Source organism: Schistocerca americana, chromosome 2 (assembly GCF_021461395.2).
Source record: "Schistocerca americana isolate TAMUIC-IGC-003095 chromosome 2, iqSchAmer2.1, whole genome shotgun sequence".
Taxonomy (NCBI): domain Eukaryota; kingdom Metazoa; phylum Arthropoda; class Insecta; order Orthoptera; family Acrididae; genus Schistocerca; species Schistocerca americana.
Window position 1 is genome coordinate 691,347,217 of NC_060120.1, and position 15,686 is coordinate 691,362,902.

The following is a 15,686-nucleotide window of genomic DNA, read 5'->3' on the forward strand; positions in this document are numbered from 1 at the left end:
GGGAGACTTCAGTTTATTGGTAGAATACCAGGGAAATGAAAACAGTCTACAAAGGAGATTGCTTACAAATCATTCATGCAACCAATTGTAGAATATTGCTCAAGTGTGTGGGATCTGTACCAAATAGGACTAAAAGGGGATATTGAATGTATACCAACATGGGCACAAGTTTGTTTGGCCCATGGGGGGGAGTGTTACAGAGATGCTAAAGAAACTGAAATGGCTGACTCTTGAAGATAGATGTAAACTGCAACTGCAAGATTTGTATACAGAATGTGTCACAATTAGTAATGAAAAGTGATGTTGGTGAAAGTGTACAAGGGACAAATGGGAGAGAGGAGGGGCGCCGCATGATAAGTTGCTTGTGTGTAAAAATATTCTTGAACTGGCCCTGTTTCTGTTCCGAAATTGACTGAAAACTCTGAAATTAATATCAAACCAGGTCCCAAGATGACAGCTAGTTCTATGTTGAAGTAGTGAAATTGGTAAAATATTCACCTAAAACATTCTTCATGCTCACAGGTTTCTCCTCAAATGACAGCTAGTTCTATGTTGAAGTAGTGAAATTGGTAAAATATTCACCTAAAACATTCTTCATGCTCACAGGTTTCTCCTCAAATTCTGGAATCAGAGTCTTAATAATATTATACCAAGAACTCAGTTTTTCTGTTCTGTCAAAGTACACTTCTGCCATGGTATCCCAGATTGTAGGTTTCCTTTGATACTCAGAAATTAGGTCTTTTGTATTTATTCTACTTTTGTACATAGTTTTCCTTTTCCCGAGAGCTAGGAGGGGGTGTGGAATCACCACCCCCCACTAGCCCCTGAGTGCGGGAGGGGGGCTGAGTGCACATTTTGATAGGCTTCATATGCTGCAAAGCCCCTTGATGGTCTGGGGCAACTAAAATTGGACAGAGCTGTTGCTGGGCCCGGCAGCTAGTGCATCAGTGGCACTGCCAGTTGCCATCGGCTAAAAGGCTCCCGCAACTGCCCTAAAGCTGCGTTCACAGTGGCACTGACAATGGTCGCCTGACACAGTCTCTAGAGGTCGCCCGATAGCTTCAGATGACAGCTCGGTCATGGTGCGTACAATCTCATTCGTCAGATTTGGCGGGGTAGAGCATGTTAGGTAAGGTTAGAATCTAGTCTATGTATGAAGTAGGTTAGAGTTTAACCTCCATGGGTGGGATGGATGCCACGATGCCTCTGCACTTGGAGACGAGTGCTGCAATGCGGTGTTTTCTATTGATGAGATGCCGAATGAGCGATATTTGTCTCGAAAACAACGTTTCAAGTATTGTACACTCTGTATTCAGTTATTGGAATCTCCAGATGAGTTTTACGAAATACCCATGTGTTACGAAAATATGTAGTTTCCATGATACACCACACTAAGGATCTCTTGAAAGCATGTTGTTCAGAGTATGGTTTATGATGCCACAGTGGCAGCTTCGGCGTATAAAGGTTTTGCCAATGAGGTTATGGACACATAACAGTTCATTTACGTGGTGCAAGTAGATGTTTCTGTTACAGGATGAATAGATAAAATTTGTATGTGAGTAAGCAAGAATTATTTAATTAATGAAAAATAGATTTGCGGTTTCACAGCAGCTCATTTTATTCTAAAAACTGTGTAAATTAATGCAATACTGGCAGTAGGTATATTAAGATAATCAGATTATAATACTGAAACCTTCACTGCTCTTTGAACACTTGGACGCTGGATTTGAGAAAGGATGTAACAAGGATTCTGGAGGCAGTACTATTTCGGGTTCGGTGTAGCTTTTAATAAAGAAAATCAAGTATATTACAGTGTCTTTAAGGCACTTGCACGGGACATAGCTTCGAAATTCGATATGGAATAAATTAAAAATTTCGTAGTATTTGAGGCGCAAGAATGAAAATATTAGCCTTTAAATTAGTATTTGGGGCATGGTAAATAATATCCAACATGCCCCACACAAACTTTGAAACTGTACTTTTCAGAACGCAGCATAGGCATTGGGTAACATGTAATCGAAGGATGTCAAATATCAAAGTGGCTCTGAGCACTATGCGACTTAACTTCTGAGGTCATCAGTCATCTAGAACTTAGAACTAATTAAACCTAAATAACCTAACGACACACACATCCATGCCCGAGGCAGGATTCGAACCTGCGACCTTAGCGGTCCCTCGGCTCCAGACTGTAGCGCCTAGAACCGCACGGCCACTCCGGCCGGCAAATATCAAAGTGTCACTTCTAGTTTCACTTGAGCCAGAATTGCATCTTTGAGTGTCGAAGTTTTTCATAGAACTCGAGTCACACCTCCAGGGAAGCACTAGAAATCTGTTTTACTGAATTTATTTGAAGTTGTGCAGACTATCTTCAATGACTGTCATTCAGCATACGTGTGAAAGACAAACACGAAGTCTGCAATAAGATATTCGAAACATAAAGCACTACAAAGTGGAAAAACATACTGGCACCACATTTGCAAACCACTTCATGGAACATAATAACCAGCCTACTGCCATAAAAACGGCATTACGCAGTAACAGTAATTTGTGAACAGCTAATGTCCAGGTACCACAACTCAAAAAGATACAGTACAATAACTTTACTCATAGGATGCACCATCGTTGTCACTTGAACAATTTATTTTTCGAGGTTATAATCTACACCTAAAATTTCCGAGAAAGATTTTACCTGCTTGTGGTTTCCAATAAACGTGCGATTTCATTACATAGATTCCAAGCATATTTCATTCTTAGAATACCACAAAATACTCCACTCACGAAACTCACCAGTTTCCCATAGTCCATGTTCCGTGTCGTCTATACTATTACGACTAAAAAAAAACTGATTTGAATTTCACCGATTGTCGTCCGAAATCTGTACGTTCGGGCGATGACGTCGCCTACATTGTGACCGCGCACACTGATTTGAAAAGATCGGCCGATGCCGGCCGTCGGCGGAATCCACCAATATCGGTGCCACTGCGACCGCAGCCTCAGACACAATGCACCGAATCCTCTGGCAGCTAGAGGCGCCACGCGTGACGTCACCGAGTGGCACCACTATTTTATTTCTTTTTTGTAAGTCTGCCGAAAATACAAGAACCGATCGAAGTCACTCGGTGCCCTAGGCTCAGACCTACAGCCCTGGTTGCAATTTAACGAACTTTATTCTGCAGCTTAACATCTTTCCCATCAGTGTTTATTACATCATGTGTCAAGATGTTTTCTGCGGATCTGTTGACTTAATATTGCGGTATTGTGCTGCATAGAGCTGAACTCTTAGGGCATTTAGGATACTTGTATCTCACTTCAGTATTGATTTTTCTTATAATTTATTTTCTTTAAATTTCTGCAGATTATGGAAGCAAATAATGCTGGCAGTTTGTTGTGAAAGTTTTCAGCTCTTTTTGCATTGTGGGCCTCATCTGGTGATCTTTACAAGTCATTTAAAGCAAAGTATGAGAGGCCTTTCTGATCGAGGTTGTGCAGTTAAACACTTAACACAGCAGCCGGCAATGAGAGTATCATTGCAAAGGAACTATCAAGTCTTACGTCAGATGGCACGTGAACGCCAAGAATAATTTATTGTGTGCTTGTTCCACAGTTCTTGTTTTTATAATATGACAGCTGAACACCTCAGTACGTTACTAGGCTTGGTTCTGTTGTGGCAGTTACATTCTTGCTATCTGCTGACTTATGGCCAGGTTCGAATCGAACTTGTAGTTTTGAATGTAGCCCAAGCGGCGTTCCAGTTTTCATTTTTCTCATATTGACGAACTGTCCTGTTACACCTCGTGTTTAGTCCTGGAACAAAATCCTAGGATCACTACGAGATCGAACATCGAGCCTATGTACTTGTTATCCGCCAGCTGTCCATGCAGTGATGAAGCTATGGAGCGAAACTTCAGAAAAGTAATCATACGAAACAACGTCGTGCAATACTTTATACTAGAAGCATAAATCTGGACGCTCATAGGAATTATTAGTGTTATGTAAGATTCTACAAGTCCAGAATTTTACTTAGAAGAAGATGAGCCAGATGGTTAATTTGCAAAGCTTAAAAATTCCCATCTAATATAAAATACTATAAGGGTAATCGAAAAAGTAAGGTCTCCTATTTTTTTTATAAGTACATAGACCTGTTTATTTCTACAATGGTTTACATCAGGTTACAGCTTGAACGTTTAGCTATTTTTCGACATAATCACCATATCTGTCGATGCATTTTTGTAGACGCTGTGGCAGTTTTTATACGCCCATGTTATACGAGCTCGCCGCCATGCTGTTCAGAAAGTTATGAACCTCTTCTTTCACCTCATCGTCGGGGCTGATTCGCTGGGACAACAGTTAACGCCGACAGGTACTGTGAGACTGTAAAAACTCAAACGGGCAATTCAGAACCGGAGAAAAGGAATGTTGAACAAGGGCGTACACACTCTCCATGACAACGCTCGCCCACACATCGCTCGGCAAACCGTTGCTCTCCTGCAACAGTTTCAGTGGAACATAATCATCCACCCACCCTATAGTCCCTACTTGGTGCCCAGTGACTATCACCTGTTCCCTAGGTTAAAAGAACATTTGGCCGGAAAGCGATTCAGCTCCGACGACGAGTTGAAAGAAGAGGTTCATAACTTTCTGAACAGCATGGAGGCGAGCTGGTATGACATGGGTATACAAAAACTGCCACAGCGTCTACAAAAATGCATCGACAGAAATGGTGATTATGTTGAAAAACAGCTATATGTTCAAGCTGTAAACTGATGTAAACCACTGTAGAAATAAACAGGTCTATGTACTTATAAAAAAATAGGAGACCTTACTTTTGGGATTACCCTCGTAAATATCACTCAGTGTTTACGTTACCAAGATGGGAATTCATATAATCTCAAATCTGTTTTGTCACTAACGAAACCTTGTAAAGTTTAGATACTGGACTCACACTCGAGAGGATCTGGGTTTGTATCTTTAACCGCCCAATCAGATTTCGATTTTGCTAAATTTCTCAAAGCAGATGGTTGGATGGTTATACAGTGCATACTGCTGGCCAATAAAATTTGACTGTCCATGTGGCTTGAAGTGTACTACGTGCTTAGATATACAAATGATTAGCACTTCAATATAACCACACAAAGTAAGCTGGAGAAACGCCATCTACGTTCTATTTATAAAGAAAGGTTGAGAGGACCTGCGTGTCATGGCCTGTAGTTTTTACTAGTACTTTGAAATTTAACAGCTCAAAAACCTTAATAGGTACTGGAATGAAACTTTAACCAAATAATTATTATACTATGATATCTATGTGACTTCTATCTTACTTACTGAATTATGTGTAAGTTTTATTTGATGTACACTGTACTTCCACACTAGTCAAAACAAAACGCCAAAACAATGTTTATTCTTGTAATTATAATCTTGTTGAAATCGTAAACCAGGAATATTCACCAATTTGTCGTTTTGTGTAACTGTTTAAAAAAAAAGGTTTTTATAAGTCTTTTTTTTCTCCTAATAAGTTACGAAATTACGACATGCTCAAGCGTAAAATATTTAACACATTGTTGCATAATGTGGTTCACTGTGTAGAAGAGGTTTTAAATAACACTGCGTCAGGGATGTTCAGACTTGAGTTTACGGGGCAAATATTTTTGGGAATTGGCAGCCGGGCACAGTGGATACGCCGCTCTCAGTTGGCAATTTCATTATATAACAACAATGGTCGCTTGCCTTGTTTGTTAATAGCTAAGTAGCGAGTTAAGTGTTTGACATAGTGGCCGAACTGTGGATTATGGCGCGAATATAGGTATGTATGTGGTGCACTTTTAGAAGCATATTTTATCTGCCAGTCACAATTTACGTTCGTATAACTTCGAACAGAAATGATGTAACTAAAGACCTGTCACCGGCCGTATCATTCCTTTTGGAGGCTGTTCAGTAAAGACAATAACGATTGGGTTAAAAGCTGATAATTGTACATTCAGCTGGTAGTGCCACGTATTATTAGTTTTGTGTGAAAACGCTGTCTCACTCTGAGGCGACGCTGTTTTCATTAGGCTATAAGTTGTTGCGAATGTTGTGAACTGTTGCAGTGACTGACGTCTGGAAGCAGCTTTGAGGCAGCCAGTATATGAAAATACGAGCGGAAAGAGAAAAGTAGACAAAAATTTGAAATTTTCGTTAGATAAATTTTTCCAAACTTAAGCAGATTTTGATCAGAATGATCCAAGCACAAATGCAGATGTAGACGTAAATCAGGCTAAGCCTTCGGTAGATGATTTAACGTCGCAGGGTAAATACTTCATTATATGCAAGCTTTCTGATGAAAGTGAGATTGTTGCGGCCGATTCTAGCAAGTGCTCATCTGATACTCAAACTGTCAATGATGTAGTTGATTTAGATCCTGCAAAATGGCCCGACAAAGTAGGTGACATTGTTAGCACAACGTTAGTCAAAGGAGGGCCTCCAGAACAGGTAACGGAATTTGAAAGCTGGCCTAAACATGATTCTAATCGTCGCTTTACCACTAAAAATTACGTTTAGAGTTCGTGCAGTGGTAAAATTGTTCAGAGGAATGGTTAATTTATTCAAAAAGTGCAAATGCTGTTTTTCGTTTCAGCTATAAACTCTCTTCCAACATTAAAATGTTATTGACTTCAGGTGGTTATAATAACTGGCGGCACATTTCTGAGACATTAGCTAGCCATGGCAGGTCCCAGGTGCACTCAGAATCGCACTAAAAGTGGGTGGAGCTCGCCTGAAGAGTACAATCTGGCAATACCGTCGATGCAAGAACCCTGCAGATATTAAATGCAGAAGCCCGGCATTGGAAAGCTGGATAGCAATTATCCAGTTTTTGGCTAGACAGTGTCTTCCCTTAAGAGGAACTTAAGACAAACTGTTCTCTCACAACAATGGGAATTTCTTAAAATTGGTCCAATTATTTGGTAAATTTGATTCAGTTCTAGGCGAACATATAAGGAGAACAACGCGTGGTGAAAATAAATCTCATCATTATCTGGGTAAAAACATACAAAATGAAGTAATTCACACTCTCCATCAAAAAATTAGCTCTGCAACTAGCTCTGCAGATGATGAAGAAATTCATGAAATGTATGATGAAATAAAATAAATTATTCAGATTGTGAAGGGAGACGAAAATTTAATAGTCATGGGTGACTGGAATTCGAGTGTAGGAAAAGGGAGAGAAGGAAACATAGTAGATGAATATGGATTGGGGCTAAGAAATGAAAGAGGAAGCCGCCTGGTAGAATTTTGCACAGAGCACAACATAATCATAACTAACACTTGGTTTAAGAATCATGAAAGAAGGTTGTATACATGGAAGAACCCTGGAGATACTAAAAGGTATCAGATAGATTATATAATGGTAAGACAGAGATTTAGGAACCAGGTTTTAAATTGTAAGACATTTCCAGGGGCAGATGTGGACTCTGACCACAATCTATTGGTTATGACCTGTAGATTAAAACTGAAGAAACTGCAAAAAGGTGGGAATTTAAGGAGATGGGACCTGGATAAACTGAAAGAACGAGAGGTTGTACAGAGTTTCAGGGAGAGCATAAGGGAACAATTGACAGGAATGGGGGAAAGAAATACAGTAGAAGAAGAATGGGTAGTTTTGAGGGATGAAGTAGCAAAGGCAGCAGAGGATCAAGTAGGTAAAAAGACGAGGGCTAGTAGAAATCCTTGGGTAACAGAAGAAATATTGAATTTAATTGATGAAAGGAGAAAATATAAAAATGCAGTAAATGAAGCAGGCAAAAAGGAATACAAACGTCTCAAAAATGAGATCGACAGGAAGTGCAAAATGGCTAAGCAGGGCTGGCTAGAGGACAAATGTAAGGATGTAGAGGCCTATCTCACTAGGGGTAAGATAAATACTGCCTACAGGAAAATTAAAGAGACCTTTGGAGAAAAGAGAACCACTTGTATGAATATCAAGAGCTCAGATGCAAACCCAGTTCTAAGCAAAGAAGAGAAAGCAGAAAGGTTGAAGGAGTATATAGAGGGTGTATACAAGGGCGATGTACTTGAGGACAATATTATGGAAATGGAAGAGGATGTAGATGAAGATAAAATTGGAGATGTGATACTGCGTAAAGAGTTTGACAGAGCACTGAAAGACCTGAGTCGAAACAAGGCCCCCGGAGTAGACAACATTCCATTGGAACTACTGACGGCCTTGGGAGAGCCAGTCCTCACAAAACTCTACCATCTGGTGAGCAAGATGTATGAAACAGGCGAAATACCCTCAGACTTCAAGAAGAATATAATAATTCCAATCCCAAAGAATGCAGGTGTTGACAGATGTGAAAATTGCCGAACTATCAGTTTAATAAGTCACAGCTGCAAAATACTAACGCGAATTCTTTACAGACGAATGGAAAAACTAGTAGAAGCCAACCTCGGGGAAGATCAGTTTGGATTCCGTAGAAACACTGGAACACGTGAGGCAATACTGACCTTACGACTTATCTTAGAAGAAAGATTAAGGAAAGGCAAACCTACGTTTCTAGCATTTGTAGACTTAGAGAAAGCTTTTGACAATGTTGACTGGAATACTCTCTTTCAAATTCTGAAGGTGGCAGGGGTAAAATACAGGGAGCGAATGGCTATTTACAATTTGTACAGAAACCAGATGGCAGTTATAAGAGTCGAGGGACATGAAAGGGAAGCAGTGGTTGGGAAAGGAGTAAGACAGGGTTGTAGCCTCTCCCCGATGTTGTTCAATCTGTATATTGAGCAAGCAGTGAAGGAAACAAAAGAAAAATTCGTAGTAAGTATTAAAATCCGTGGAGAAGAAATAAAAACTTTGAGGTTCGCCGATGACATTGTAATTCTGTCAGAGACAGCAAAGGACTTGGAAGAGCAGTTGAATGGAATGGACAGTGTCTTGAAAGGAGGATATAAGATGAACATCAACAAAAGCAAAACAAGGATAATGGAATGTAGTCTAATTAAGTCGGGTGATGCTGAGGGAATTAGATTAGGAAATGAGGCACTTAAAGTAGTAAAGGAGTTTTGCTATTTGGGTAGCAAAATAACTGATGATGGTCGAAGTAGAGAGGATATAAAATGTAGGCTGGCAATAGCAAGGAAAGCGTTTCTGAAGAAGAGAAATTTGTTAACATCCAGTATTGATTTAAGTGTCAGGAAGTCATTTCTTAAAGTATTTGTATGAAGTGTAGCCATGTATGGAAGTGAAACATGGACGATAAATAGTTTGGACAAGAAGAGAATAGAAGCTTTCGAAATGTGGTGCTACAGAAGAATGCTGAAGATTAGATGGGTAGATCACATAACTAATGAGGAAGTATTGAATAGGATTGGGGAGAAGAGAAGTTTGTGGCACAACTTGACCAGAAGAAGGGATCGGTTGGTAGGACATGTTCTGAGGCATCAAGGGATCACCAATTTAGTATTGGAGGGCAGCGTGGAGGGTAAAAATCGTAGAGGGAGACCAAGAGATGAATACACTAAGCAGATTCAGAAGGATGTAGGCTGCAGTAGGTACTGGAAGATCAAAAAGCTTGCACAGGATAGAGTAGCATGGAGAGCTGCATCAAACCAGTCTCAGGACTGAAGACCACAACAACAACAACAATCAAAAAATTAAAAACAAAATATTGACTTTATTAAGCTCTGCTGGATATTATAGTTTAATTTTGGACTGTACACCAGATATTTCTGGTGTTGGGCAAATGACAGTGATAGTGCCTTTTGTGAATGTGACTTCTACTGATCTTGACACGTGCGATGTAAATATTAGTGAACGTTTTCTTGGATTTGTACCTGTAAGAGATACGTCTGGTTTGGGGCTTACAGAGGTAGTCTTCAAATAGTAAAAATAAATGAAAATACCTTTGGAGTACATGTGGGGTCAGGGCTATGATAACGGTTCTAACGTGAAAGGCAAGAACATAGGATTTCAAAAGAAGATTTTAGATGTAAATCTTAAGGCATGTTATGTTCCATACAGTAATCTTTCCTTAAATCTAGTTGTGAATGATGCTGCAAAGGCATCAGAATACGCAGTTTCCTTCTTTTGTTTGATGAGAAAAATATATGATTTCTCTTCTGCGTCTATCGACGCTGGGCAGTCCTGTATGATCATATATCTACCCTAACGATGAAGCCACTAAGTATGACAAGATGGGAAATTAGGATCGATGCAATCGCACCTCTCATCTTACATAGAGGAGGTCTATGATGCACTAGTTGAAATAAGCGAAGACGAAAATACAGACAGTATGGTTGCACATGAGGCTTATAGTTCGGCAAACCTTATTCGTGATTTTACGTTCCTTTGTTCGGTGATAATACTCCATATCGATGTCGTCAGTAAACATTTACAAAATATAACCACAGATGTATCGAAAGCTGTTGACTTACTCGGAAAGATAACAGAGCAATTCACAAATTGCTGGGAGGGCTCCAATTTCCAAAGTTAACTAAGGAACTGGCAACCAAACTCGATATAGAAAACCCAGTCGTAGGTGGTACAACGCAGATACGACAGCGAAGGAAAAAGAAACAGTTCCAATATGAGGGACAAGATGAGAAAACTGAAGATCCAGAATTGCAGTACAAAGTAGGTTTTTATTTTCAAGTATAGATGTGTTAATAATAAGCGCTCTCAGTGAGAGATTTCAATAGCTCAAAAGTCACAGTGAGCTTTTTGATTTTTTGTATGACATTAGTAAAATTAAGGACATGTCACCTGACGATCCAAGTGAAAAGTGTTCCATGCTGTGCGACAGGTTTAGTCACGGACAGGCTAAGAACATCAGCCCTGTCGATTTTAAAGATGAAGTTAAAGTAGTGTCAACGTTGGTGAAGCCTGGTAGAATGCCAACTGAAACGTTGAAACTCATACAAGAGTATGGCGTTGCGCCTAACGTAAGTGTAGCTTTGCGAATTTTGCTGGTGCAACCGGTGACAGTAGAAAGTGGAGAACGAAGTTTTTCGAAGCTTAAACTGATGAAAACGCACCTGAGGTCAACAATGAGTACGACTGAATGGGCTGGTAACGGTCTCGATTGACTATGAGCTAGCTGAAGATTTGGATTTGAACGAAATCATGGAGAACTTCGCTGGAGCCAAAGCAATAAAAATACCTGTACTATAAGGTAAGTGTTTCACGCATGTTTTTCATTAATTTTAGGTTTGATTAATTTATGTATGTCATACTTTTTCAGTTATTTGCATAGTGTCGATTTGTTGTAGGGTGTGCCTGCATTTGTTTTGTCTAATGCCGAAATAAGATGACAAATGTCATCTGCATGTGCAGACTGATTGTTGGAGGGTTCATTTACTACAGTTCCTTTATTCTTATTGTTCCATGAGTTATTTTTAAAACAGATTAATCGTTTGTATCGATATTGACAATAACAATAGTAGAGTATGTTGAATATACATATTTATCTTTCGATGTCCCGGTCTTAGTTCAGTGCGTAGTGAATAGACGTGCTTTTGTTTCTTTGTCTTAATTGTGTGCTGCGACGAATATGTGGCGTCTCTGTACAAAGTGCTTTCAGGAACCTGTGATTTACACAACAACAGTTAATCGGTAAGACGTTCATCCTCTGCACAAAAACTAGAAAACGTGAACAGATTTTAATTTTGTGCTCTCCCAGTGACATAAATTAATCTTGATTGACATGTTACTTTTGGAGTTATGGCTTAAAATTTATAGCACTGCAAACGTATCACTTAAACTGCTGCTTCGATCTTAAAGACATATTCATTGGAGGAAATCCTTTTGGTTATTAACAAAAACAACCACCAGAAATGTCACTGAGTAATATTCTTCAAAATGGAGAAACATTAGACAAACGTCGAAAACGGCTATTCAACTCTGATATCATCTATAACACTTGATTCGCTTACAAAACTTTTCATCACATTATGTCAATAGTTTCTTTGCGTTATTGTCATCCCTTCTATTTTTCAGCGTTGCTTGGCGTAACTAAAGTTTTATAAAACTGGATCTGAAAGGTCGTTTCTTGGGTTGTCTGGGTGAAATGTGTCTCGTGCCAGTATTCGAAAGGACGAATACGGAAAACCTCATAAAACAACATCAAATTCACCGCTACAACCCCGTCAACAGCCTAGGATTGAACTAAGATGGTCCTTCTCCTCCCGGTCTGACAGTATAGTTTTCCATAAATTTAGACGATATTGTCTGTGGAGCGCAGCGATCTGGTGCCACGATCGTGACACCACGTGAAAAAACGAGTAGCCGCCAGCACCAGCTGTAGGGGGCCCACAAATTCTGAGGTTGGCTTTAACTTAAGCCGAAGCCGGTCATAATAAACAAATATTACTGCGGTCTGGACTGTTGTTTTAACCAAAGTATAATTTCTTTTTGACCAACATAACAACTAAACAACCCACATTATAGAGTCATCGATTAAGGGCACAATATTTCACGTCGCACCCCGAGAAACTAGATATACAGTGTGGTACAATCACAAATAATCGTATTTAAAAATGTAATGAATGAAAGGCCTGTGTTGCAGATTGCAGGAGGGAGAAATTGGCCCCTCTTGCCCCTCCTTGCGGACGTCTATGGGAGTTTCTGACGTGATTAAACCTGTGGCTGTACTCTATCTTCGACGTCTCTGTGACATTATCTTTCGACAAGTTAACGCAAGACCCCATTTTGACGGTGCTGTTGTAATATACGTCGGCATTGAGGGTGCTCGGCTTCTGATCTGGCCAACACGTTCTCGAGATCCCTCACTCATTGAAAACATCTGGTCATGGATTGCCGAAAGACTGCCACTGCACAAATTGCCAGCCACTAAGACTGACGAATTTTGACATAAAGACGAAGCAACGTGATATGAGCTATCCTTATCTGTCATAGAAGCTCATTTCGACTCGATGGCGAGCCGGCTTAGAGCTACTGGTAAACAAATTTAAACATGCATTGTTTTTAGTATACTGTCTACACCTGTAAACAGCGTTTCGTTATTTTGTATCCTTACCACCGTGGCAATTTTAATGGACACCAGTGTATTTCCAAATTCCACTTACAAACGTGGAGGTGTCACTGTATGGTCAATGTTTTTAACAGAATCTCATACGTAATTCTGTACCTACAAAATCAAATATCTGCAAGAAGTGTTTCAGTCCTCTGTTTCTAGCGAGTCAAAGATTAATAAAAATTTTTTGCTACCTATGAGATCTAAAATTAACTGCACTGGTGTTCAAAATTAAAGCAACAAACGGAAATTTTGCAAGGTTGCGTGTATTTCGCGACAAAACAATATAGACAGGTGATAGTAAAGTGGAAACAATTTAAAGAATACAGAATGTAATCAACTGCAACATGCATAACGGTAGAGAAAAATATTCTTCCTTTTTTTCAACTTGACGGATTTGCGTACACATTCTGACAACTGGTTAATGTGCTCAATATGGGGTGTGACCACCTACGGCACCAATACAGGCCTTACAATAACGGGACATGCTGTGAATGATGTCATCAATCTCATGTTGAGGCAATAACGACCATTATTCCTGCACAGCTGCTCACAAGTCTTGGAGAGTGGTTGGTTGATGCTGACGTGATGCAACCCATCATCCTAATGCATCCGCGACATGCTCTATGGTGTTCAAACCGGGAGAGCTAGCAGGCCACGCCATGCGTGTAGTATCTTCCGTTTTCAAAAAACCTCAACCAACCCGTGTCCTATGAGATCGAGCATTATCGTCCATCAGTACGAAGTCTGGGCTCACAGCACCTCACAACAACCGCGCATGAGATCCCAAGATCTCCTCACGGTACTTGACAACAGTTACATCTCACTGACTGACTCGTACTATTTCATAAAAGGTGTCAGAGTGGTCAACATAATCCCTGGCCACACCATTAGGGACTCTCCTCGATGTCGGTCTCTTTCCAAAATGTTTGGGTCCCGAAATGGTGGTCCTCTTGCCCTCCAGATGCGAAACCACCGAGAATCACTCTCTAGAAAAAATCGGGACTCATCTGTGAAAAGAACATTGGCCTACCGTTCGACCGTCCAGGTGACATGTTGACAGTTCCACTGTAGACGTTCTCTTCTGTGCATACGCGTCAGAGGTAAACAGACAGCAGGTCTCCAACAACAAAGGCCACTCTGCTGAACCCTTCTGTACACCGTTTGCCTCGATACAACACGTCCAGGGGATGCTGCGAGGTCAGATGTCGGTTGCAGTGTAGTACTAAGGCGGCACCGTCGTGCCCTTACGGTCAAGTAACGATCTACCCTTTCTAATGTCACACGTGGTCAGTCCTGCCCTGGTCTCCGGTATACGGTCTCTATAAACTATCGCCTGATCCGAGAAACAACAAAACCATTCACATTAAGCCATCGGGCCACATCAGTTTGCAACTCTCTCTTGCTTCCATTCTTCCTATGGCCCTCCACAGCAGAGAGGGTCTATAGGCGTCTTCTCTGTGCTATTATGCACCGTCTGCGACTTTGTACACAGCGATTGTGAATGTGGGACTACCCTGCAAACACTACACCGCTTGATAGGTGCCTGGCATCATTGCTTGCGTGAGTGTCCGTTGATCGGAATGCCATCTTCCGTGCAGAACACGATCGTAACGACATCTGTTTACAGTTTGTATGATTATATTCTGAATTAGACACAGCACAGGGAAATAGCAGTTTGTTGCCTTAATTTTGGACACAATGGTACTTAATGTGATAAAAATGTCCAGTGCTAGAGACCGTTGTACTAGTTAAGATAGATGCGGGTCACGAAAGAAAAGAACCGGATAGTTTAAATGTGAACGTTGTACATTTTGAACATACTTAGGCGTTGTAAACAATTACCGTATTTGTTAATTGTAGTACTTTCCCATAGTAAATGACCGTCAGGAAGAGGGGGATGGGTAGTCTCCCCCCTCTAGCATAACGTGGACGATTATACTGAGAAATGCTATGGTTTTAGCAATTGCTGCATGGTCTATATTTATTCAGTCGTCACTTTCTTCATAGGAAATTACGCCATTTTCTTCGGCGCAGCTGCGTTTTAGCGCTGATCTGAATTCGATGCATAAGCGAACCTTTGCAGAAGAGTGGGTTTCCTGTACCCGCTGTTGTTGATTGCAGACACGGCGCTTGAAGACCATTCAGTTTTACGCGGCAGCTTGATGGACTGGCCCCCAGAGAACGCGGTAGTGATATTCAGTAGATGTGCTTGTTTCGAATGTAGCCTGTGTCTGCAAACTTAGTCGTCTGAAACATTAATACACATGTTTTTATGTGCATCCTACTCCACAGTACCCGTGTCAGTGACGATTTTGTACAAAAGCCTTAATCTTTCTAGATTTCAGAAAAATCCGTCGTTTAAAATGTAGTGTAAATGATTTATTGAAATTAATTATTATAATGCTTTTTGTAGCCGTTTATTAGACTGGTGAGAGCTGGGACATGCCACTTGGGTAGGCCCCATCATGTCCTCTGTTTTGACTGCAAAAATTACTCCATATCTCTGTTAATTTTTTTGAAAGCCGGTAAGTGGATTCGAAACAATAATTTTGACAAAAGAAGCTGTGTTTTATTACACGGTATGCCAGTGGAGTATAATAACTCTATATATGTGATCCAAAAAATATCGTGCTAAGATGACTTATGGTAGACCTAAATACACTTCCTGACCAGAAC

The 15,686-nt window shown here is 40.4% G+C and overlaps 1 protein-coding gene across 1 annotated transcript in view; it reads right to left on the minus strand.

Annotated features, from left to right (window-relative positions):
* LOC124594343 (protein phosphatase PHLPP-like protein) overlaps positions 1 to 15,686 on the minus strand; it is a 260,630-nt gene that overhangs the window by 76,994 nt on the left and 167,950 nt on the right. The gene's annotated exons all lie outside the window — the stretch shown is intronic.